This window comes from Schistocerca gregaria, chromosome 11 (genome assembly GCF_023897955.1).
Source record: "Schistocerca gregaria isolate iqSchGreg1 chromosome 11, iqSchGreg1.2, whole genome shotgun sequence".
Lineage (NCBI taxonomy): Eukaryota > Metazoa > Arthropoda > Insecta > Orthoptera > Acrididae > Schistocerca > Schistocerca gregaria.
In genome coordinates, this window is record NC_064930.1 from 25,858,845 (window position 1) to 25,882,086 (window position 23,242).

The 23,242-nt window shown below is 40.3% G+C and overlaps 1 protein-coding gene across 6 annotated transcripts in view; it reads left to right on the forward strand.

Moving 5' to 3' along the window:
- Positions 1-12,163: 12,163 nt before the first annotated feature.
- The window catches only part of LOC126295317 (histone-lysine N-methyltransferase eggless-like), a 337,334-nt gene continuing 326,255 nt past the window's right edge, over positions 12,164-23,242 (forward strand). For 3 of the 6 annotated variants that reach the window (XM_049987774.1, XM_049987776.1, XM_049987772.1), the window contains exon 1: positions 12,186-12,507. The gene's annotated coding sequence lies outside the window, so the exon portion shown is untranslated. Of the gene's footprint in view, positions 12,508-15,091; positions 15,217-23,242 lie in introns of all 6 variants that reach the window. The other 3 variants (XM_049987771.1, XM_049987773.1, XM_049987775.1) reach the window with 3 other exon arrangements.

Here is a 23,242-nt window from a genome sequence, read left to right on the forward strand (position 1 = left end):
CTTTTCAAAAAGCTGTTGTTGCCGTACCCAAAGTTCTACACTAATAACTGCATCTTCCTCCTTTGAACAAGAAATGTACATCTATTTTGTGTTTCATCTTTTAATTATCTTTCGTTTTAACAAATGGACATTTTTGAAGTAGCTTTCACGCACACTACCACTAACTTTTGTTTTAAATTGCACTTTGGTCAGTCCAGTTGCAATTAGATCAACAGCCAAACCCCTATCAGGAGGAGAAAGTTGCAGCAAATCCAGGGAGAAGCTCTAGTCTTTGTGTATCACACAGAACTGGACACTGACTTTCCGTTTGCTCTCCATACCTATCAAATATACAGGACAGATACAACCAATTGTGACTGAGTTTCTTTTCAACCTTCCGCCCAAACAAAACTTAATGGCCTTCGCCACATGGTAACAGAAATAATAAATTCTAGAGTTATTTCTGTCTATTTACCCAACACATTTCGTTATTAATGAAAGATTCTTCTCAACTTCCACATTTCTTTTTTCTTCATTGGAGGGAGGCTGGAAACAAAAATAAAGTAATAGGTGTAATCATCAATACAGTTTCAGTATATCAATTTGGAAAGATATTGTTTAAACTGATACATATTTGTTTATTCTATGGAATCAAAATTCGTTTCCTCTCTCTCAGTATTTAATACATGCTGACATTCCAAATGTGTAATCAGGTGTAGTAAGTAAAACTGTATTATAAGTCTGTTTGTACAGAGTTTATTTAAATATGTAACACCTTACACTCAATGGTGGATGACAAAAATGTACACAGAGGATTAAACAAAAACATCTGAAAAACTAAAGTTAACACAAACCAAAAGAACATTAACATTGTAGTACTAACATTATCTATCATTGTTAATTGTTAGTGTTATAAGAAACTAAATTGCAAGCTTTAAGTGTATCCTAGCAAGGCTCTAAATTTTTCAGATTTTTTTTTATCTTGTTGCTTACTCAGAACATCTGCTTACTGTTCAGATGTGCTAACATATTTTAACAGAACATCTTTAGCTAAAACTTCCTCCTTAACAAATAAACTTTTGGCATATATATGCTTTAGTGCATGATGGAACTGTGGGTTCTTGCAAAGCCTTCTTACTGGCATGTTGCCTTAATAAACTATAACAGATTTCGACTGGCAGAAAGACTTTGATAGAGATTACTGAGCCAACAGGCTTCGCTAGTTGCCATGCTTAAGGCTATATATTCTGACTCTGTTGATGACAGAGACACTGTGGGTTGCTTTGTAGATACCCATTAAACATTAAATCCAAAACTTTGAAAAGATAGCCACCTGTGGACTTTCTACCTACTCTGTCAGCAGCCCAAACAGAGTCAACATAACTAGTGATGGGATCATTGCAATTTTTGTCCTTATAACACTCAGTTTGAGGCTTCCCTATATAAATAGCAATGCATGTTTTAAGGCAATCCATAAACTAAGACTTGCATATTATTCATGCCTACTTAGGATACTTCTCTCTCTCTCTCTCTCTCTCTCTCTCTCTCTCTCTCTCTCTCTCTCTCTCTCTCTCTCTCTCTCTCTCTCACACACACACACACACACACACACACACACACACACACACACACACACACACACTCCCTCTACTTGTTTAGTCAGTTCTGACCCTCCGTGATCCCATGAATCACAGTACATGAATCCTGCCCTTTCTCCCATAGGCTTCCTGGGTTGGAACATGTTACTTCTGTGATGCAATCGATCCATCTCATCCCTGACGTCTTCTTCTTCTAATACCTTCGATCTTCCTCATAATTACCGTTTTTTTTCAGTAAAACATGTCTTCTGATGACATGTCCAAAGTAGGTCTCCTTGTGTAGTTTCAACATTGCAGCACAGTCAGCAATCGTGATAATGTAATATATAAGAAACTATCAGCCTCGACTGCGGTAGTTTCTTGTATATTACGTCACATTTTGTTTTAGTATTAGACCATCCCAGGAGCACTCTTGCTTCATTTGCTCTAATATTGACTAATTCGTTCTCTTTGTAGTCCATGGGACTCTTAGAAGCTTCCTCGAACACCATAATTCAAAGGGGTCTATTCTTCGCCGTTCTGCCTGTCTAATGATCCAGGTCTCACAATGGGAAAGACCATAGCCCTTACAATACGGATCTTTGTTGCTAAAGTTATATCTCTATTCCTTGAAACCTTGTCAAGATTTGATATTGCCTTTTTACCAAGCAGCAAGCTTCTCCTGACTTCGTGGCTGCAGTCACCATCAACGGAAATCTGGGAACCAAGATAACTGAACGTAGACACTTCATCTATTGTTTCTCCGCCAGTATGTCATGACATGATAGGTGTAGTACCCATAACTTTCGTTTTCTTAACATTCATATTGAGTAAGTAAGATGATAATACACAACCTTGCCATGCCCTTTTCTGAACCTTGATTCATTTAGTTGTCCCATACACAGTACTAAGTGTGGCTTCTTGGACAGAGTAAACCATGTATGAGATCAATGAGATGATCTCGTACTCCCATATTTTCAACACTTCCCATAATTTGTTGTGATCGACACAGTTATTTTCTATGAGTGGTTCTGTAACAATTCATTTTGGCAGGAATCCAACGAATGGCGGTAAATCCAGGGTTTGGTATAATCAATAAAGCAGAAATCCACATCTTTCTGGAATTCTCTTGCCTTTTCCATAATCCCCTGAATATTGGCTTACGCTACACAAATATCTTGTCTGAAACCTAACATGGCATACATCAGTCACACCATCAATTTTTTACATCTTCTGTCATTGTATTCATTTTCAGATTTTTCTCTTTTTAAAACTCTGTGATCAAAATTTTCCACCATGGGAGTGGAAACAGAATTACATTCAGACATATGGAAGACTTTCAATACCTTTCCAAAATAGGTAATAGTACCCCCTTTTAAATTTCGAACAATATTCATTGCCAAGTATTTCCTAATCAGACCTAAGTCTTTCATTTTAAATTTATCACTTAATAATTTCTTTAAATTGTCAGTTTCACTCTGTTAAGTTGAAGTTATCAGCAAATCATCAATGCAAACAAGTTAGTACGTTTTATGGCTATTTTCTGTCCTTTTATACAAACAGTACTCAAAATCACTTCTTACAAACCCTAAGCCAGTAATTTCTGTGTGGAATTTAGCATTACAATTTTGGGTGAGCACATTAAACAATGCAGAGCTACGTTCACAAAATTTGCCATTCATTTTACTGGAAAAACCAGCTGGTTATTTAACATAAAAGTCTGCAACTATCTCCCCACAGAGGAAAAAACTACAAACATGCAGTTGATAGGTGGGAAAGCTATTCTTACCACAAAAAGGAAAAAAAAGAGAAAAATTGCCACTGAAGTTCATCTTGCCACTGAACTACATAGTTCTGAATAAGTCAATCTTTGCTGGTGACAAGCCAAGATTTATAAGTAACAACATTACCTTTTTCATCTCTTTGATGTCTAATAACACACTCTGTATCAATGATATTACAAGTATTTGACTTACATACAAAATCCCATACATTATTTTTTTCTAGGGCTTGCAGTTCTCTTACTACATCATTTTTCAAATTTTCAGCTTCACTACAATACACTGTTTAGGTGAAGGTGCTGGGATCATCATCATTCACTACAGTCAACAGGCACAACTCCTAATCCTCTAAGTAATTCAGACATTGAACATTCCTTCTCGGTCTGTGATTGTACATCCTCTCTTCCTCATCATCTATATTTTCCTCTGCATCCTCAAAGGAAACTTCTCTTATTTCTCTGTCTTGTTCTTCTCTAAGCTGAATTATATTTTCTTCCACAGCCTCTATCCTCATTTCTTCTTTCTGCCCCTCTGATTCTGAAATTTTATCTGTTCTCTTCATCACAGTAAATTGCATCTGTTTCTATTACAGGCACATGAGTTTTCATCTGCCTTTCAGATATTGTCTAACGTTTTTGACGACAAGAATGTGCGAAGTTTGACTGCAGCCTCCCCACTTCTCTTACAGGTGTTGACTTACTTGGGGATACACAGTCGGTCTTCTCTGGATAGCCGGCTTCTGGGATCTCAACAAATTTCTTCTCTGAAGAATGATGCTAGTCACAGGAACCTTTAAGACTGTCACTCTCTTTGTAAAATAATGAGGGGCTCGAAGAATACTTTTCAAAAACTATCGGTGTATTTCCTCTCCGGGGGCACCACCTTGACAGGTGGAGAGGCTTGTGTATCTGCGGGAAGCTGAGGGCCATGCCGAAGGTAGAGGACCTACTGACGGAAAGGCCTCAGCCAATGGATCAGACTAAGAGTGTCAGACAACGTCCCATCTTCCCTATCCACTCCTAGTCCTACCCTATTCCCAGACCCAACCCAAGGTGTGATGCGATCCGAGCCGAGGGGTACGTGGCACATGGGAAGATGTGTCGCAAATGGAACCTCAGGGATACTGGGCGACCTCCCTGAGTAATTAGCCTTATTCCGTGTGGGGTATTCGTGGTATATACCTTCTAGATCCCCAAATCTCGTGGAACCAATATTCAGGGGCGAATTCAGGGGCGAATTGAGACCTCAAGTACCCTAAAATCAGGGACTGAACCGAAGGAAGGCATTTCCACTACTGAATCAGGGTCTAGTCCTGAGCTAGAAGTGGGAGCTGTAACTGAGAAGCTAGACCAGATTAAGATCAAAGGTTAGTCTGGGCCCAAAGGAGGAAGCTACTCAGGGAACAGAGGGAAAAGGAAGGAAAAGAATGGCTTCCTAAACACACGTGGAGGGAAGTAAAGGGACTAGAACCCAAGACCCCCAGGGAAAAAACTGTCTCTGGTTGAAGGAGACACGCAGACCCCCACAATGACAAAGACAGGTAGTAAGTGGATAAGGGAGGAGTCAAACACTCCCTCCTCCCTGGATAAGCGAGTCCAGAAAAAAACGAGGGAAGAAATAGGGAAACAGACCTATAGTACTGCAGTCTCAGTTTTTAGGATAGCAGTTATCCAGGAAGGTTATCCACTGGTGGCCATTACCTTGCAGTGGCATGAACTAGTACAGATGGCCCTCTTTGAAAGGATTGGGGGGACGCTGGCCCAAGTCCCACCTTCAGGAGGGTCTATCTAGATCACGTGGGATAATCTCCAAATCTCCTGGGACCAACATGGACACGACTACAGAAAAATAAAAAGAGGGGCTGCACACAGTAGAATGGCTGCACACAGTAGAATGGCTCAAGGACAAGGTGCCCATGATATCCCCATGGGAAGATGCGAAGCTGCTGGTCAAGACGGCAGCAGAGCTTCTTAAGACTGCAAAGATATCATTATGGGTACCCAAGATCATTAAGGAAGTCCCTCCCAAGATCTGTTCGAGAAAACAGGGGTCCAGATCCGAAAAGTCCTGACAGAAGACTGGGGAAAGGTTAACCAGAAGGTTGCTTCCGAAGGACGAACCCTGGTGGTGGAGCTTGGTGAGAAGTCCCTGAAGGCGATGCAGGAGCAGGACCTGAAACTGTTTTTAGGGTTCTCGCAGGTCACCGTCAGGGTTCTCAAAGACCTCAAAGATGGCAGTAAGATGGAGCCTGAAGGTGCTGTAGATTAATCTGCAGCACAGTAAAGGGGCCTCTGCTGCCCTGAGCCACTGCTTGGGGAGCCAGGCAGTTGACGTGGCCCTGATACAGGAACCCTATTTATACAAAGGGGGTGTATCAGGCCTCAGAGGCATTGGAGGTAAGCTGATCTATGCTAGGAATCTAAGAAACTCCAGAACATGCATCTATGTTAGAAACGGCATTTCTTTCATGCCAATGATGGATTTCGGTCCAGGGACATAGTGACCATCAAAATGCAGCAATGTGACGAAGGTATCACCAGGGAAATTTTCTTGCCCTCAGCATACCTTCCTTACTTAGACAGTTGGAGGTGAGGAGACTGATAGAGACTTGCCATCGGCAAGGTGACCAACGGCTGGTGGGGTGCGACGCCAATGCCCACAAACTAGTGTGGGGCAGCAAGGACATCAACAGTAGAGGTAAGTACCTTCTTGAATTCCTCTTAGCTAACAACTTAGAAGTCCTGAATGGGGCCAATGAACCTACATTCAGTAATAGCAGAAGGGAAGAAGTAATTGACATAACATTTGGTTCCATGACGATGGGTAGCTGTGCCAAAAAATGGCATATGGTGTTGGAGCCATCCTCATCAGACCACATGTACATTAAATTCAAGGTAGAAATGGGAATCAGACAGATCATTACTCATAGAAATCCCAGGAAAACAGACTAGGAGACATATAGGAGGACCTTGACTTAGGCTTATCGGAAATTAAAACCACGATAAGAAAGCCAGTAGAATTTAAGGAAGTAGCAGAGGCTGTTACGTCTGCCATAGTGACCTCATATCAGTACAACTGCACAATCACCAGGAAGTGCACAAATAGGAGTGTTCCTTGTTGGAATAACAAACTGGAAACGCAAAGAAAACAGGTACGGAGACTGTTTAATATTGCGAGACATAAAGGACAATGGGCTAAATATCACGAGGCCCTTGTCAGTTACAATCTTGCAATAAGACACGCAAAGGAGGCATCCTGGGAGGCATTCTGTGAGGAAGTGGAAGGCACGGCTGCACAAGCCAGACTTCACAAGATTGTCACTAGAGTTCCAACTAATCCAGGAGGTACATTGAGGAAGGAGGATGGGGAATATACAAAGACAGCACATGAGAGACTGGAATTGCTCCTCAAAACTCACTTTCCTCAATATGCTCTGCTGGATAACACAGACCAGTATGTGACCCCGGAGAGACAACGGTTCTCGGTCACTCGATGAGAGGACTGGGAATCAGCTAAGGAGTATGTGAACTTCAACAAAATCCAGTGGGCAGCGGGAACATTTCAGCCGTTCAAGTCACCTGGCTCAGATGGAATTTTTCTAGCTCTCCTGCAACAGGTAGGAGGAAAGCTCATAAAAATCCTATGCAGGCTATTTAGGGTTTGCTTAGCAGTAGGAATCATTCCCAATGTTTGGAGGGCAATCAAGGTTGTCTTAATTTCAAAGCCAGGGAGAATTGATCATACCAAGGCAAAGAATATGAGACCAATCAGTCTGTCCTACTTCATTCTCAAAACATTGGAAAAATTGGTTAATGTATACGTTGGGGAGAGGAGGATAAGTAGGGTCCCTCTACGCCTGAAGCAACACGCATACCAACCAGATTAATCATGTGAGACAGCTCTCTACCAACTCGTCGGGAAGGTGGAAAAAGCACTTCATTTACAAGAAATAGCCCTCTGCATCTTCCTGGATATCGAGGGTGCCTTTAGTAACACGACCTTCGATTCCATGGTAAGGGCATGACCTGGGGACCACCATATGTAGGTGGACCAGAGCCATGCATAGTGGAAGAAGGTAGAGGCTACCATGATGAATGAAAAGATGGTAGTTAAGACCACCAGAGCCTGCCCACAAGGAGGAGTTTTGTCTCCTCTATTGTGGAATCTAGTGGTGAACAAAGTCAATGAGGAACTAAATTCCAGACACTGCTTCTGCCAAGGATACACAGATGACCTTGACATAGTAATACTTGGCAAATACACTGACACAGTCAGGAATATGGCACAAGGAGGGTTGGACATTGTGCAAAAATGGTGCATTAAACACCTGCTGTGATGTTTGGAAAGTAGGAGACGAGGGACTGGTGGAACTAGAGCTGTCGAGACGGGGTGTGAATCGTGCTTGGGTAGCTCAGATGGTAGAGCACTCACCCACGAAAGGCAAAGGTCCTGATTCCGAATCTCGGTCTAGCACACAGTTCTCAGCTTAGTCCAAAGCCAGTTGACGTAGTACACGAAAGTAGATGAGTTAGTGGCGCTACCTTCAACTGTGTCACTATGAGTTTCTATGTTCTTGCCTCGTTTTTCAGCCATATTTTTCCCCAGCTTCTGTCTCTTTCAGAGGACTAGTAGCTATGCCATTGACAATCTCTAAAAAGCATTATCTTCTGAATATCGGTTCCATTAGGAATTTTTATACCACCCAATATTCCCCTTCACACAAATTCAAACACTGATGTGTAGAGTGTTGTCCCATACCAAAACTACACCAGTAATGTCAAATTTGCTGTTTGATATCACCAAAAATCTCTGCCACTGCAATGATAAACACACTTACACACCTAGGCTCATAAACTGTGATCAGGCACAGAAAATGAAATTTTATTATAATTCGGTTTCTACAGAGGTTATTTAAATGTGTACAATTTGCACTAAATGGCAGGATGACAATAACGCACACAGAGGATACAAACGAAAAAAGAAAGAAACTCAAAAATATTCAAAAAACAGACGTTAACACAAACCAATAGATCATTAACACTGTATCTTTTGTTGCTGTCTGTACTTGAAATGATAGGCACTTTCCTTCTCCCATAATAGTTTTGCATGAAGACTAGCGATCTGCATATTCTGATATTTTACAGGCTTTAGCAAGACAAGAATAACTGCACTTGATAGCCGCCGCGGTGGCCGAGCGGTTCTAGGCGTTTCAGTCCGGAACCGCGCGACTCCTACTGTCGCAGTTTCGAATCCTGCTTCGGGCATGGATGTGTGATGTCCTTAGGTTAGTTAGGTTTAAGGAGTTCTAAGTTCTAGGGGACTGATGACCTCAGATGTTAAGTGCTCAGAGCCATTTGAACCATTTTTTGCACTTGATATAACCACTTCATCATCAAAGCAGATCTGTGTTGACGATTCAGATAGATCTGGCATTTATAAAAGGAGAGTTGAACTGGCTGCTTCTGTGCCATAGGACTGTTTTACAGCTTTAGACGTATTGTCAAACCTTTGTGGCAGTTTCCTCTTCAACGTCAGAGGTGTCTTATTTAGGGTGTCAAACACTATGGGTACTGCATTCCACACGAGCTTATTATTGTCTGCATTCATGAATTGGTTTGGTTCGAAGCATGGTGAACGAAACTTAACATTATTACAAAGATAAACAGGATCTTTTTTCATAAGATGTTCGCGTCTGCTATTCACTAGCTATTTTCTGCTCCTGAAAAGAAACATTAATAATTAATATACTTGTCGTTTGCAAGCAAATCGTGGCGGTATAGTTTAGTAATGTAATGGTGTATACTTCTTATGGTCCTTAAGAAATATAAAAAAAAAAGACAGACGTGGTGTTGTCTTCTTGTTGTTGCTGCAATTTATTGCGCTTCACACACTCCCATTTGTAAAAACCATTGTAGACACCAAAATAAACAACAACTATTCGCTTACACAATCGCGCCTAACTCAACAGTTTTACCACAGTCTAACATAACAGTCGTGACACTCAGTGCTGTAAAACCTGTTACCGTTTGAAAGCTGGAGCGACACTAGAGCTCTAAGCGGCGAGAAAGGAGAACTTCAGATGTGTTGTACGCATAATGTTTGTTTTTCAGCCCTTTCCTACGTGGTTTACGAAATACTTGACTATTTTTTTGCTTCCAAGCCTTTGTGTAATATCAGAAGACATAGATGTTTCTAAAAATGGTTCTAAGATAAGCGCAAGTTGGGATAAAAATCATGAAAGCAGTGCCAAGATTAGATTAGATTAGTACTTGTTCCATAGATTATGAATACGACACTTCGTAATGATGTGGAACGTGTCAGGTTAATAAAAGATGTCTGTACAAGATATTACATTACAGAAAATATTGCATGACACTAATGTTTAAGGTAGTTGTCTTTTTTTTAATTTTTTTCCTCCCTTAATTTATATCTAAGAATTCTGCCAGTGAGTAGAAGGAGTTGTCATCGAGAAATTCTTTTAATTTATTTTTAAATGTTGGTTGACTATCTGTCAGGCTTTTGATGCTGTTTGGTAGGTGACCAAAGACTTTTGTGGCAGCATAATTTAGCCCTTTCTGTGCCAAAGTCAGATTTAACCCTGCATAGTGAAGATCATCCTTTCTCCTGGTGTTATAGCTATGCACACTGCTATTACTTTTGAACTGGGTGGGATTATTAACAACAAATTTCGTAAGTGAATATATTTACTGTGCGGTTACTGTGAGGATCCCTATACCCTTAAATAGATGTCTGCAGGATGACCGTGGGTGGGCTCCAGCAATTATTCTGATTTCACGTTTTTGAGCAATGAATACTTTCCTACTCAACGATGAATTACCCCAGAATATGATGCCATACGAAAGCAGTGAATGAAAGTAGGCATAGTAAGCTAATTTACTGAGATTCTTGTCACCAAAATTTGCAATAACCCTAATAGCATACGTAGCCGAACTCAGACGTTTCAGCAGACCATCAATGTGTTGCTTCCAGTTTAACCTCTCATCAATGGCCACACCTAAAAATTTTGAAAATTCTGCCTTAGCCACAGACTTCTGTTCAAGGTCCATATTTATTACTGGAGTTGTGCCATTTACTGTACGGGACTGTATATACTGTGTTTTATCAAAATTTAAAGAGAGTTCGTTTGCTGAGAACCACTTAATAATTTTGTGAAAGACATCATTTACAATTACATCACTTAGTTCTTGGTTTTTGGATGTTATTACTATCCTTGTATCATCAGCAAAAAGAACTAACTTTGCATCTTCATCAATGTGGAATGGTAAGTCATTAATATATATCAGGAACAGTAAAGGACCTAAGACCGAACCCTGTGGGACCCCCTACTTGATAGCCCCCCCCCCCCCCCCCCAGTTTGACGAATCAGCTGTTGTTTTAAGTTACGACACATTCGTAAAAAATCACTTGTGACATTGGATAGAACTGTTTCTTACCAAGTTGATATAAACGGAATATAAACACATAGATTCTCTTATAAGAAGCACAGACATGCAAAAGGGATCGACACCGCATTTGTCTTCCGTAGACCTATTGTGTTTTAGTCATTGTCGATTGTTGCCACCTTCAGCTTTATATTATTCTAAGTGGGACAAGCAACTGCCAAATAGTGGGAGAAACATACTGTTAGTGTAAAACCCAAGTCCTCAAACCAAAAACACTGTCAGAAGTGCTGTCACATGTTAAATTAGCCATTAGAGACTTCATCCAATGACATATGCACTAGCTTTTCAGTATCGGGGAAATTCTGTATCTTCTGATTTAAAAGGCAGAACATATTGTCACTTATCTCACATTTTATTCATTTTATTTGTATGCTTTCCACATACCTCTGTAATGTATACACTGACGCAAACATAAAACATTTTGACCAAACGTGTATGCCTGAGAACTGTAATATGATAAATTTAGAGCAAACAACCTATTTTTGTCTTTCCATATTGTAGATGGCATGGTAATCTGGCTTAACAACAAGTCAAGGGCATCTTTTTTAAAATATTGGGATCCTATAGTCTTCAAAATTTGTTTATCCTTCTTGAGTTGTTCCTCCTGATAATTTCCTTTGTTGTCTGTACTTAAAATGATTACTTTCCTTGTCCCGTAGCAGTTTGCGTGATATATAGTGATCTGCACATTATGATATTCCACACGCTTTTTCTAGACACTAATAATTAAAATTAATTATACTACCTCATCGTCGAAGCAGGTCTGTGTTGACGATTCAGATAAATCTGGCACTGATATATAGAGAGTTGAACCGGCTGCTTCAGTGTCATACGAGGGTTATACAGCTTTGGACGGATTGTCGAACCTTTGTGGTGTTTTTCTCTTCAGCGTCAGTTGAGGTAGCTTATCTGCAATGTCAAACAATGTGGTTAACTGTATTTCACTCGACTTTATTATTGTCTGCATTTATGAACTCGTTTTGTTCGACGTGTAGCGGACAAAACTTACAGTTATTATAAAAGAAAACAGGGTCTTTTTTCATAAGATGTTCTCGTCTGCTATTCACTATCCATTTTCTGCTCCTAGAACGCAGCACTAATCATCAATTTACGTGTTGTTTGCAAGCGAATCCTGACGATGCAGTTTAGTAACATGATCTCCCTCTCATGGTCCTTAGGAAACCTAAAAACGAGAGATGTGGTATCTTCTTCTTGTTGTTGCTGCAATTTAATGCGCTACGTTACGTTTACATTTGTAAAAAGCACAGTACAATCCAAAATAAATAACTAATGTTCGCTTTCTGGCCGCTTGGCGCGGTGCTGCCACATTAAGTAACAAAATCGAGGCGAAGTGTCGCGACTGTAACTACACGTTGCCACTTCTCTTCCACTGCCTTTTCATGACGCTGTAGAAGATCTTTGACAGAAGGAGAAGGAGAACGTGTATCCTAGAAAGAAGCGTCACATTGTGTGACGTCACGTTCTCAGGTTAACTGTTGTCGAACTGCATGTCCATATGGCCGTGACTTACTTTTTATTGGAAAAGCCGATCAGTTTTAACTGAAAGTTAAATGAATTTAAATGCAACCTAAGCCTGAAAAACGGTAATTAATGTACCGCAATTAAAAGGTCTACTATGTTGTAAACTGTATTTGTTAAATTTCGGAAGTGTACACTTCAGAGAGCTCTAATAATATGATGAAAATTGTGAGTCTAGCAACTTTTGCGTCTGGTTTATAAACGCTTTATAAGGAATGTTTATGATTGTGTGTGTATGCAGTGCGTTAACGCTTTGTCGAAGTCTCAAAGTGTTCTAGCAATGAAAAACTGTAAAATGTTTGTAGATCGGCCTGTAACTGCAAGCGAGATTTCAGAGGGGTCCAATACCGCACTGTAACCGCCAAAAACTAATCCTAAAGATTTTACAGCGTCATATTTTTTCAGTGCGGATTTATTTTAAAACCGTACACTAATCTTTTCTACACCTTAACTAGAGATCACCACTATCCGTGTATCCTCGCTGTCTGCTATAATTTGTAGCATCGAAAGGAAAATGCCCAAATGCATTTGTGCTAGTCCTGTGCTTTGGTGTAACCTTGTGATTTGGGACGTTCTATAGGCCTTGAGTAACCGCAGTTATTAAATTTCGTGCTTCCGTTCATATTTCATACCAGACTATCACATGTAATTGTCAGTTCTAGTCTTCCAAGTTTCTCACAGTAATATTTAACAAGAAACTGTCGAAATCGATCAGAATTCATATGATATTGGTTGTTGATGTGGTTGCCACTGTGTGTGAGCAAGAGAAGAATGAAAATTTATGAATTAATTTAGTTGCATATGTGAGAGTCCACTTTGTTCTCAAACTGTAGAGTGCTCTAAATCACACTCACAAAGCAAGGCGTCATTGTAATTGGTGGGCTAGCTTCTGTGGGCAGTGACATCCAAATTACAACCCTTCCAGTCACATTTAGGGTTCTCATATTTTCCTAAGTTGCCAAATGTTTGTTGTAAATGAATATTTTGAAAAAGGACAAGGCCAGTTTTCAGACTTTGTGCTTTGTTGATCGTGGTGTTGTTGTCGATAAAACATACTGTAATCTTTCTGTCTTTCACTCAGAGGTTCAAGTATGTAGTTGCCTGCAGTGTAGTAGGTGCCTCGGAGCGCAGTGCACTTTGTGTGCAGTTGTACTTTAGTCTGCATTGCTATGGTAATGGCAATATATACTTCCTAGTTGCTTTGTGTTTTGCTGAATTATTGATATTTATAGCTTTCCTCCATTTGTGAAAACATTCTATAAAATACTGCTACAAATAAATTTCTTACAGCAAACAAAATTTTTGGAAGACAAATAATTAGGCACAGATAAATAATGAATGGTCCATAGACAGCTTCATCCGTACTCAGCTAACTACTTTGTAGTGTGTGGCAGGCGGTACTTCTCATTGTACTAAACATGAGATTCTCTTTCCTTTCTACTACTCGTGTATGGTCTAGGGAAGAATGTCTGCTTAAATGCCTCTTTGCATGCTATAAATAGTTGAATCTTGTGTTTGTGGTCCCTATGAGAGTGATGTGTAGAGTGCTGCTATATACCTACAATTCTAACTTAAGTATTGGTTCTTGAATCATTACTATTGCCAGTAGATATTGTTGAAACATTGTAATTGCCAGTAGATATGGTAGATCCCAACTGCCATATTCAAGAAGAAAAGTTGTGTTGTTATGCATGTGCCAGTTTCTAATTCAGATTTATTATTCGATTCTCAAAGATGTTCCGTTCCATATGTTTGGGACAGTGTTATGTATTGCTGGAAAAACCAATCACATTTGACCGAAAGTTGAGGTCCTCAATAAAGTAAATGAACGAATCTGTGGAGTGTAAATGTGTGCCGGATCATTTTTTTTCTGACATATGTTGTTTTGCCTGATGACAAAACTGTAGATGTCTCTTACTGATTAATACTTCATATCAATTAAGTTACTACATCATCAACATTCTACTATATAAGGGTGATTTGAAAAGTCTGAGGCTGATAATGAAAATGTCAATTCCTTGGCCTAAATCTTTCCATTTCTTAGACCTCGCACATTGGATTGTATTCAGACAGCCAACAACTGACTATTGCATGGAATTGGTTACAGTTTCACAGAAAACCTGTTGAAAGTGGTACCAAAATTATGTAGTTACTGTTGCAATCTGTAAGTGAGGCTGAGAGCTTTTCTGAACAATGTCTTCATATTTTCTTAATGCTACAGAATGATTTATAAAACTCCATATAGCTTATTTTATTGATGATAGTATTTTCCATGAATTTGCTATGCTCATTTCAGTGTATTATGAACAATGTAAAAGTATACAGTTTTACTGTTTTAGCTGTAAATTGCACGGGGTCATGATAAGCAAAGGTGTATATAGCTTGTTTTTGTACATATTTTAAGTAAAAAGACTGTATTGAGGACCACTGTTTCAAGGCAGCACTTCTGTGTCTAATATTTCTGATAAATTGAGAGTGATTATGTTTAACTTTGTTGGTGCCAACAATAATTAACTTGTGCAGAGGTTAAAACTATGTTACTATAGTAGTCTTTCATCCAGCTTTATCTGGCACATTAAACATTCATCTTTGTCATCCATTAGATTGTTGCACTTGATTGTTTTTCTTACATGTGTATAAAAAACTACTATTAGTTTTATTCCTGTTGTAAATGCATTTTGTTCTGTCCTGGGACAGACAATCTGTTCTTTCTTTTTGATTCTTGCTGATATCCAAATTTGATGGTCTACAGGCCAACACAAGGACATACACCTGATCAGCCAGAACATAATGGCCAGGTACCTAATAGCCAGTATCTCCGCCTTTTGCATGGATAACAGCGGTGATGCATCATGGCATGGAAACAGTGAGGCCTTGGTAAGTCACTGGAGGGAGCTGGCCCCATGTCTGCTCACACAAGTCGCCTAATTCTAGTAAATTTTGGGAGGAGACAATGAGCTCTGACATCATGTCCAATCACAGCCCAGATGTGTTCAGTCGAGTTCAGATCTAGCAAGTTGGGGCCCAAGTACTCAATAGGAACTTGCCACTGTGGTCCACAGACCACTCCATCACACTCCCGGCCTTGTGACATGGTGCATTATCTTGTTGAAAAATGTTGCTGCCATCGGGACACATGATCGTCATGAAGGAGTGTACATCGTTTGCAGCAAGTATACAATATTCCTTGGTTGTCACGGTGTCTTGAAAAACCTCTACTGGATCCATGGATGCCCATGTGAATGTTCCCCAGAGCATAATAGACCTGCGACCACCTTGACTCCACCCTAAAGGTGGTGTTCCCCTGGAAGACAATACATTCATGCCCTCCCATCAGCATGACAAAGAAAGCTCTGCACCAACGTCCAATGCTGATGGTCATGTGCCCATTTCTGTCATAGTTGCTGATGTTTTAGTGTTAACATAGGCATGTTCTATGTTAACACTACAACATCAGCAACAGGTTGTCAGCTGTGGAGGCCCATCGTCTCAGGAGTTTTCAGTGCACTGTGTATTCAGACACACTTGTACTCTGCTCAGGATACATCAGACAGTTCACCACATGTTCTGTTTTACCAGTCTGCCCATCCTATTACATGACGTCTGTAATGAGAGGTGGCTGTCCCACCCTACGATGTGTGGACTTGGTTTTGCAGTACCGCAAGACCATCACAATCTGCCCTCGGCCAACTGAAGCAGATCACATAGCTTCCCAATTCCACACATGGGCAGCATGCTCACTGATGTGTGTACCGAGCATGTCTGACTAGCAGTCAGTCCTTGCCAGATGACACTGCTGTTGCCTCTATGGGTTTATGTTAGTAGCAGGTCAATGGTCATAACATTGTGGCTGATCAGTGTATATTCTCTCTTCTGGGTCCCTTTGCCTGCAGAATTTATTCTTCCAATATTCTCTGTTTAATGTTGCAAACTATCAAGTAGAATTTTGTGTGTTGCTTGAGAACATTTATATCATGGATTAGTTTAAGTTGCTTTTGATAGGCTCTTCAAAGTGTGATTTAGTATCTGGACACACATACGGTGAGGGTAAGAGGCCCTTTGCACCACTTTTTGTGCAGGTTGGATTGAGTGCGGAAAAGTAGTGGCATGTAATCATAATGCTCAAATACCTGTATCGGTGTCAACCAAACTTGGTATGCACATGATCGATTACGTGGAAAAATTGCCAACGCTTGTTTTAAGAACCATGGAAGAAGATTGTTTACATGGAAATGACTGAGAGTGTCAGAGGACTAAATTAGATTGGGTGTACTTTTCATTGCAGTAGATCCACAGTGAGGGGATCCTTCAGGATGTAGAGCATATCAGAAAAACAGAATATGCAATAAATATTTACAAACAAAAACAGATGTGCTGATCTACCCTCTGTAGATAACAAATAAAATGGTCCTCATGGATTTAGCATAAATCAAAAAAATTTAAACATATTTTCATTTAGAAAGGAATAAATAACTTGTCACAAAACATGTAAATGTTCAATACATTGAGATTCATATGTTAGTTCTTGTGTTGTTGTGGTCTTCAGTCCTGAGACTGGTTTGATGCAGCTCTCCATGCTACTCTATCCTGTGCAAGCTTCATCATCTCCCAGTACCTACTGCAACCTACATCCTTCTGAATCTGTTTAGTGTATTCATCTCTTGGTCTCCCTCTACGATTTTTACCCTCCACGTTGCCCTCCAATACTAAATTGGTGATCCCTCGATGTCTCAGAACATGACCTACTAACAGAACCCTTCTTCTAGTCAAGTTGTGCCACAAGCTCCCCTTCTCCCCAATCCTATTAAATACCTCCTCATTAGTTATGTGATCTACCCATCTAATCTTCAGCATTCTTCTGTAGCACCACATTTCAAAAGCTTCTATTCTCTTTTTGTCTAAGCTATTTATCGTTGATGTTTCACTTCCGTAAATGGCTACACTCCGTACAAATACTTTCAGAAACATCTTCCTGACACTTAAATCTATACTTGATGTTAACAAATTACTCTTCTTCAGAAACGCTTTCCTTGCCATTGCCGTTCTACATTTTATATCCTCTCTGCTTCGACTGTCATCAGTTATTTTGTTCCCCAAATAGCAAACTCTTTTACTACTTTAAGTGTCTCATTTCCTAATCTAATTCCCTCAGCATCATCCAACTTAATTCGGCTACCTTCCATTATCCTCGTTTTGCTTTTGTTGATGTTCATCTTATACTCTCCTTTCAAGACACTGTCCATTCCATTCAACTGCTCTTCCAAGTCCTTTGCTGTCTCTGACAGAATTACAATGTCATCAGCGAACCTCAAATTTTTTATTTCTTCTCCATGGATTTTAATACCTACTCCAAATTTTTATTTTGTTTCCTTTATTGCTTGCTCAATGTACAGATTGAATAACATCGGGGAGAGGCTACAACCCTGTCTCACTCCCTTCCAAACCACTGCTTCCCTTTCGTGTCCCTCAACTCTTATAACTGCCATCTGGTTTCTGTACAAATTGTAAATAGCCTGTCGCTCTCTGTATTTTACCCCTGCCAACTTCAGAACTTGAGAGTATTTTATCAATGACATTCAATATTTCTTCTGTTACCCAAGGATTTCTACTAGCCCTCGTCTTTTTACCTATTCGATCCTCTGCTGCCTTCACTATTTCATCCCTCAAAGCTACCCATTCTTCTTCTACTGTATTTCTTTCTGCCATTCCTGTCAATTGTTCCCTTATGCTCTCCCTGAAACTCTGCACAATCTCTGGTTTAGTCATTTTATCCAGGTCCCATCTCCTTAAATTCTCGCCTTTTTGCAGTTTCTTCAGTTTCAATCTACAGTTCATAACCAATAGATTGTGGTCAGAGTCCACATCTGCCCCTGGAAATGTCTTACAATTTAAGACCTGGTTCCTAAATCTCTGTCTTACCATTATATAATCTATCTGCTACCTTTTAGTATCTCCAGGGTTCTTCCATGTATACAACCTTCTTTTATGATTCGTAAACTAACTATTAACTATAATTAAGTTGTGCTCTGCGCAAAATTCTACCAGGCGGCTTCCTCTCATTTCTTAGCCCCAATCCATATTCACCTACTATGTTTCTTCTCTCCCTTTTCCTACTGATGAATTCGTCACCCATTAATATTAAATTTTCGTCTCCCTTCACTACCTGAATAATTTCTTTTATCTCATCACACATTTCGTCTACTTCGTCATCTAAGAGCTTCGTATCTACCTTGGCCACTGTGCTGTGCTGTTTGTAGTAGCTTACCTGTACACCTATTTTTATATTCATTATTAAACCCACTCCTGCATTACCCTTATTTGATTTTGTGTTTATAACCCTGTAGTCACCTGACCAAAAGTCTTGTTCCTCCTGCCACCGAAATTCACTAATTCCCACTATATCTAACTTTAACCTCTCCATTTCCCTTTTTAAATTTTCTAACCTACCTGCCCGATTAAGGGATCTGACATTCCATGCTCCGATCCGTAGAATGCCAGTTTTCTTTCTCCTGATAACGACATCCTCCTGAGTAATCCCCGCCCAGAGATCTGAATGGGGGACTATTTTACCTCCGGAATATTTTACCCAAGAGGATGCCATCATCATTTAATCATACAGTAAAGCTGCATGCCCTCGGGAACAATTACGGCTGTAGTTTCCCCTTGCTTTCAGCCGTTCGCAGTACCAGAACAGCAAGGCCATTTTGGTTAATGTTACAAGGCCAGATCAGTCAATCCTCAACACTGTTGCCCCTGCAACTACTGAAAAGGCTGCTGCCCCTCTTCAGGAACCACAAGTTTGTCTGGTCTCTCAACAGATGCCCCTCCGTTGTGGTTGCACCTACGGTACGGCTATGTGTATCGAGGCATGCAAGCCTCCCCACCAACGGCAAGGTCCATGGTTCATGGGGGGGGGGGGCGTTAGTTCTTAGGATATTGTAAATAGAAATATAATTTTAAACGCCTATTTACAATGATTGCAGTATTGCACTAACTATGTACAGAAGTCAGTTTGTATGTAAAACTCACATATACATATACACGTCAGTTGGTTCTGCTAAGAAATTCATCAGTGGAGTAAGGTTGTTGGATACCAATAAATGCTTTTGGCTCTTTTAAAACTGAATTTCATTAGTACTTAAATTTTTTATGGCTGCTGGGAAATTATTGAAAATGTTTGTTCCTGAATAGTATACAACTTTCTGGACTATATATTCTGGTGCCATGAACTGAACTGCTGACTTGGAAAACAGAAATATTTTTGATGACAAATTTCATTAACAAATAAATACATTAAGAACTAGCAGGTCACACCCACAGTTATCCAAACAGGACATTTTTTTTAGTTCAGACCACAAAGAATAATTATTATATTATTTTGGACTCCAGAAATTTTGGGTTGGTTTGATGACTTAACCCAAAAAATAATCCCATCTGACATTATGGAATATGTATAGAAAATATACTACTTTTTTATTTTTATATTGCATATGCCTGACAACATTTGCGTTGCAGATAAAGATTTGTGTAGGTGCTTCAGCAGTTCTATGCTATTTTCCTCTCAATTGAGTTTATCATAAATCCCAAGGATTTAATAGTGACAGCTTCTTCTATCTGCTTGTCATCATATTTTAGGCACATACTCGTAGGAAACCTTTTACAACTTCTGAATTGTGTATAGTGTTTTTTCATAATTTAGTGACAAACAATATACATCTACGTGTTTACTCTGCAAATCACATTAAAGTGCTTGGCAGAGGGTTCATCGAACCACCATCACAATTATCTATTATTCCAATCTCGTATAGTGCGCGGGAAGAATGAACACCTATATTTTCCAGTACGAGCTCTGATATACCTTATTTTATAGTGGTGACCATTCCTCCCTATGCAGGTCAGTGTCAACAAAATATTTTAGCATTGAGAGGAGAAAGTTGGTGATTGGAATTTCATGAGAAGATTCCATCACAACAAAAAACACCGTTCTTTTCATGTTTTGCAGCCCTAATCCCTTATTGTTTCTGTGACTCTCTCTCCCATATTTCGCGATGGTACAAAACTTTTTCAATGTACTCCGTCAGTTCTATCTGTTGAGGATCCCACACCACACAGCAGTATTCAAAAGAGGAATGACATGCATAGTTTACGCAGTGTCCTTAGTAGGTCTGTTACATTTTCTAAGTGTCCTGCCAATAAAATGCAGTCTTCGATTATCCTTCCCCACAATATTTTCCGTGTGTTCCTTCCAATTTAAGTCGTTCGTTATTGTAATATCTAGGTATTTAGTTGAATTTACAGCTTTTAGATTAGACTAATTTATCATGTAACCAAATTTTAATGAGTTCCTTTTAGCACTCGTGTTGATGACCTCACACTTTTCACTGCCACTTTTGCACCATTCAGGTATCTTTTTCTAAATCATTTTGCAATTGATTTTGATCTTCTGATGAATTTATTAGTCAATAAACGACAGTGTCATCTGCAAACAACTGAAGACGACTGCTCAAATTGTCTCCAAAATCCTTAATATAGATAAGGAACAGCAAAGGGCCTAATCACTACCTTGGGGAACACCAGAAATCACTTCTGTTTTACTCGATTACTTTCTGTTAGTTACTACAAACTGTGACTTCTCTGACAGGAAATCACAAATGCAGTCACGTAACTGAGACGATATTCCAGCATGCACTTTCACTATGAGCTGCTTGTGTGGTGCAGTGTCAAAAGCCTTCCAGAAATACAGAAATATGGAATTGATCTGAAATCCGTTGTCAGTAGCACTCAACACTTCATGTGAATAAAGCACTACTTGGGTTTCACGTGAGTGATGTTTTCTAAACACGTATTGACTGTGTGTCAATAGACTGTTTTCTTCGAGGTAATTCATAATGTTTGAACACAATATATGTTCTAAAATCCTGCTGCATATCGGTGTTAATGGTAAGGGCCTGTAATTTAGTGGATTACTCCTACTACCTTGCTTGAATATTGGCGTGACCTGTGCAACTTTCCAGTCTTTGGGTACTGATCTTTTGTCGAGCGAACGGTTGTAAATGATTGTTAAGTATGGAGCTAATGCATCAGCATCCTCCAAAAGGAACCTGGACCAGAAAACTTGCTTTTATTAAGTGATTTGAGTTGCTTCACCTCTCCGAGGATATTTTCTTGTGCGTTACTCATGTTGGCAGCTGGTCTCGATTCAAATCCTGGAATATTTACTTCGTCTTATTTTGTGAAGGCATTTCAGAACATTGTGTTTAGTAACTCTGCTTTGTCAGTACTGCCTTTGATAGTATCTCCATTTCTATCATGCAGAGAAGGGATTGATTGTTTCTTGCTGCTGATATACTTCACATACAACCAGAATCTCTTTGGATTTTCTGCTAAGTTTCCAGACAGAATTTCGTTGTGGAAACTGTCAGAGGCATTTCGCATTGAAGTCTGCACTAAAGTTTGAGCTTCTGTAAAATATTGCAAATATTGGGGATTTTGCGTGTGTTTAAATTTGGCATGTTTGTTTCGTTTTTCTGCAACAGTGTTCTAACCCGTTTTGTGTACCAAGGAGGATCAGCTCCGTTGTTTGTTAATTTATTTGGTATAAATATCTCAATTGCTGCTGATATTATTTCTTTGAATTTAAGCCACACCTGGTCTACACTTATATTATTAATTTGGAATGATTGGAGATTGTCTCTTAGGAAGGTATCAAGTGAATTTTTTATCAGCTTTTTTGAATAGGTATTTTTTTTTGCTTATTTTTTGAGGATTTGGGGATTAAAATATTCAATATCGCTACGACAACTCTGTGTTCACTAATCCTTGAATCGGTTTTGATGCTTGTTATTAACTCAGGATTATTTGTTGCTAAGAGGTCAAGTGTGTTTTCACAACTGTTTACTATTCGCATGGGCCCATGAACTAATTGCTCAAAATAATTTTCAGAGGATGTTTTTAGCACAATTTCAGATGATACACTCCTGGAAATGGAAAAAAGAACACATTGACACCGGTGTGTCAGACCCACCATACTTGATCCGGACACTGCGAGAGGGCTGTACAAGCAATGATCACACGCACGGCACAGTGGACACACCAGGAACCGCGGTGTTGGCCGTCGAATGGCGCTAGCTGCGCAGCATTTATGCACTGCCGCCGTCAGTGTCAGCCAGTTTGCCGTGGCATACGGAGCTCCATTGCAGTCTTTAACACTGGTAGCATGCCACGAAAGCATGGACGTGAACCGTATGTGCAGTTGACGGACTTTGAGTGAGGGCGTATAGTGGGCATGCGGGAGGCCGGGTGGACGTACCGCTGAATTGCTCAACACGTGGGGCGTGAGGTCTCCACAGTACATCGATGTTGTCGCCAGTGGTCGGCGGAAGGTGCACGTGCCTGTCGACCTGGGACCGGACCGCAGCGACGCACAGATGCACGCCAAGGCCGTAGGATCCTACACAGTGCCGTAGGGGACCGCAACCGCCACTTCCCAGCAAATTAGGGATACTGTTGCTCCTGGGGTATCGGCGAGGACCATTCGCAACTGTCTCCATGAAGCTGGGCTACGGTCCCGCACACCGTTAGGCCGTCTTCCGCTGACGCCCCAACATCGTGCAGCCCGCCTCCAGTGGTGTCGCGACAGGCGTGAATGGAGGGACGAATGGAGACGTGTTGTCTTCAGCGATGAGAGTCGGTTCTGCCTTGGTACCAATGATGGTCGTATGTGTGTTTGGCGCCGTGCAGGTGAGCGCCACAATCAGGACTGCATACGACCGAGGCACACAGGGCCAACACCCAGCATCATGGTGTGGGGAGCGATCTCCTACACTGTCCGTACACCTGTGGCGATCATCAAGGGGACACTGAATACTGCACGGTACATCCAAACCGTCATCGAACCCATCGT